Raw genomic sequence first — 3,805 nt, 5'->3', positions numbered from 1 at the left:
GTCTTTGCAACTTTACAGATCTTCTTTATGCACCAAGAGCTTGTAACACTCCAAAGAGAAAGGAACAATTGAAATCCCATCATATGACCCCTTTAACGCGGCACTGATTGTGAGATATTATTAGATTAGATTAGATTAGATTATTAGATATTACTAGATTATTAGATATTATTAGATATATAGATGTTTCATGTTTCGAGATTTTTTGTACTTCTCCTTTGTTATCCTTATTTATTTAATAGGTGTCTTTGACAGCTGTGTGTTTCATTAAATAATGGTTTTCTTTCTTTTTTCTAAGGTCACCTTTCAAAACATTGTTTTATGTAGATGTTAACTACTAGATTATTCAAATTATTCCCTTAAATCGTTTGTTTTTCACTATGAAATGTGATCTGAATGGTCTACAGTGAATTCTGGAAATTTGAGTCTGGAAAAGGGAACCCTGTATCAAAGACGGATACTGCATTTTATCATCTATAATACTCTATTGATTCATAGAGGAGCTGCCATTACCGGAGTGTCTATTTACACTAAGTGCAAAGGGCCCACCTTGTTGGCAGAGGCTATTTACATTAGCTCCGCCCACCAATGCGTTATAATAAGGCTCAAGCCCAATTTATACTTCTGCGTCGAACCTACGCCGTAGCCTACGCATAGACGCACACCCTACGTCCCGGGGAAATCAGGGGGCTCCATCTGATATTGCAGAAACATATTTGCAGCATTGAACAATGTAGCCAATCACAGACATATCTGTTAATTTCTTGAATGCAATGACCAGAAGTGTTTAAGTTGGAATCCACTCACCGCTCAATGCCGAGTTAGCTTTTTTTTTAGTTCTGCAAGCTCGGAATCCTCTCATTATAACAAAGTGTAGATTAGGGCTGAACGATTAATTGCAGTTGCGATAATATCGTAAAATAAAAAAATACGATTTTTCAACCGCAGAGGCTGCGATTACACTCGGTCACGTGACACGCGAGAGCAAAGAGGTGTGTTCGACTTGAAGATCAATCAGTGTATGACATCAAAGTACGGCGAGAGAAAGCATAAGGAGATGTCCGCGCTCTTATAGCTCTCGCAGTACTTTGATGGCACACCGATCGGTCTACAGTGTCATTTTAACCACTGCACGTGCGGAACTTAATCCGTTTCAGTTCAGATGTGGTGTGACAGACCGCTGCAAGCGGAGCGCGGAGAGCGACCCAGTCGCGGGTCTGGATCATATCAACAGCTAAAGTGTGGCCCAGATTAGTTCGTGTTTGCCGGCCCAAAACTGGTCCAGATCTTTTTAGCCAGAACTGAACCAAAACAGTGCCATAACCCAACCCAGAGTGAGATGATTACACACACCCATCGGTCTAAGCAGCGCTGCTTCAAGTCGAACACATCTAAGCAGTCTTCAGAGGAAGCATCAAGTTGGCACGCTACAGTGTTGCCAAGTCCGCGGTTTGGGGAACTCCTCCAAAAAAACTTGTATTTTAGCCTCTGGAACGCGATTTTTACCGGTGGACCCCCCTCGAAACACGATTGGGCTAGTTTTGAGTAGCAATTGAGCGGGTTTTGTTGTGAAAACCTGGCAACCCTGGCACGCTGCACGCAGAAATGTTTGAAAGCGTATACATGAACGTACTTCAAAACGGCACAGTAACAGTGTTACGGTGCATTTCATTACTGAAGACTTCGACCGTAAAGTAACAAATAATCACTAGATATGGCAAACCTTGCTAGATTACCCAGTCAGCAAATTTCCTTTGGCGCGGATGTGGCCCATATCAACAGCTAAAGTGTGGCCTAGATTAGTTTGTGTTTGCCGGCCCAAAACTGGTCCAGATCTTTTTAGCCAGAACTGAACCTAAACAGTGCCATAACCCAACCCAGAGTCAGCCAAATACCATCATCCCTTCCCTTTAATTCTCTTTTCTACTAGTTACAACCGGTTATAACGCGAAATAAACATGCTCATGTCATGTAATCTCAATCAGTTTAGCAAAAATGCCAATAAAACAGCATTAGGCCTACCTTTACCTCAGGCAAGCCATTCAGTGTCCACAGCTTGTTGCTAGAAAAGTGCAATGTGCAAATGTGCAGTTTATACCTTTGCATACATTTTATTTTTTTTTTTATTTTTTTTTAGTGTTGGTTATTGTATCTAAAAATAAATAGAAATGTAATTTAATAGATTGGGCTCTGTTGTTAAATGCAGCCTTTAATATTTTAGACCGATCGGTCTAAGCAGCGCTGCTTCAAGTCGAACACATCTAAGTAGTCTTCAGAGGAAGCATCAAGTTGGCACGCTACAGTGTTGCCAAGTCCGCGGTTTGGGGAACTCCTCCAAAAAAACTTGTATTTTAGCCTCTGGAACGCGATTTTTACCGGTGGACCCCCCTCGAAACACGATTGGGCTAGTTTTGAGTAGCAATTGAGCGGGTTTTGTTGTGAAAACCTGGCAACCCTGGCACGCTGCACGCAGAAATGTTTGAAAGCGTATACATGAACGTACTTCAAAACGGCACAGTAACAGTGTTACGGTGCATTTCATTACTGAAGACTTCGACCTTAAAATAATATATATAATAAGGTAATAGATATATTCTTATTTATTTATTTAAAGTCTGTCTAAAGTTACCAGACAGTGTTTAAAAAGTGTAGTCCACGTATTTACATAGGTTTATTACAGTGACTTTGAATTACCTAAAGTAGTGTGGTAAAGCAACAGATTGTTTTTATATTTCTGCAATCTACTTTAGTTTGTGTGATTTGTTACTGACTTTTATATATGAATGTTTACACCAGGCTTATCTGTCACTGCTTCATGTTGTCATAATTATTACATGCTTACAAGGTTGGAAGTTGAACAAATCAGTCAATATACTGTGATTGTAGTTGTTAAATAAAAATGTCATTCATATCAATTCATGCATCACCTAATTTCATCGTAACATATAGGCCTGGCCTACAGAAAAGAACATTTATGTTTAATCTATATAATATTGTGTTGGCCATACTATACAATCGCAGATAGCAAGAACGTGTGGGCCAAATGTGGCTGATAGCTGTCACATTTGGCCTAGGTATGGCATGGCTGAGCACATATGGGCCGAACTTGAACCGTATATGTTTGGCCATGGATTTAGAATTGGGGGGAATTTTCTTTTGGATGACAATTTTTTTGAGGTATAGACTGGCGAGACTTACTAAAAGTATACATTTTTGTACATTTATTCACTCATCTGACATTTGCAAAATAGCACACTTCTGTTATGTTCTGTATTGTAATTCTGTTATTAAAATTATACAATAAACATTTTAAAAATGAGTGTGAATCCATTTTTGTGTTTAAGATTTACTATGTAATGGTGTAATAATAAAAAAAAGGTGTGGTGTAAATATGGTTAAATAATGGATGACCATTTTTTTTAGGTATATGGCCCAGATGATAGCACACAACTGAGAGCCATATGTGGCTTGGCTATGGCACACCATGGAATATGTTAACTTTTTATTTGGAAAAACACATATAAACTGCTGGCAGGTCAGTGGCAGTCCACGTCTCAGCCCATTCAACAATGCTATTGGTTGCTTTGTGTCTTCCCCTATTCCTACTGGTGGATTACTGAAACTTTTAAAATATATCTATTATTTCCCGCTCTGCTTCCTCTTTCAATCGCCGTTAAAAAAGAAGAAGATGATGAAAAAGCTCCCTATTTACAACAACAGCCTTTTTGCCCAGACACATTCTTATGCAGGTAAGTGCAGTTTTGGTGTTTTAAATGTTTTCTAGGGGTGTAATGGTACACTTATT

This window comes from Sinocyclocheilus anshuiensis, unplaced genomic scaffold, assembly GCF_001515605.1.
Source record: "Sinocyclocheilus anshuiensis isolate Anshui unplaced genomic scaffold, SAMN03320099.WGS_v1.1 scaffold1193, whole genome shotgun sequence".
In the NCBI taxonomy this organism is placed as follows: domain Eukaryota; kingdom Metazoa; phylum Chordata; class Actinopteri; order Cypriniformes; family Cyprinidae; genus Sinocyclocheilus; species Sinocyclocheilus anshuiensis.
Note: the sequence above shows the minus strand (reverse complement) of the source record.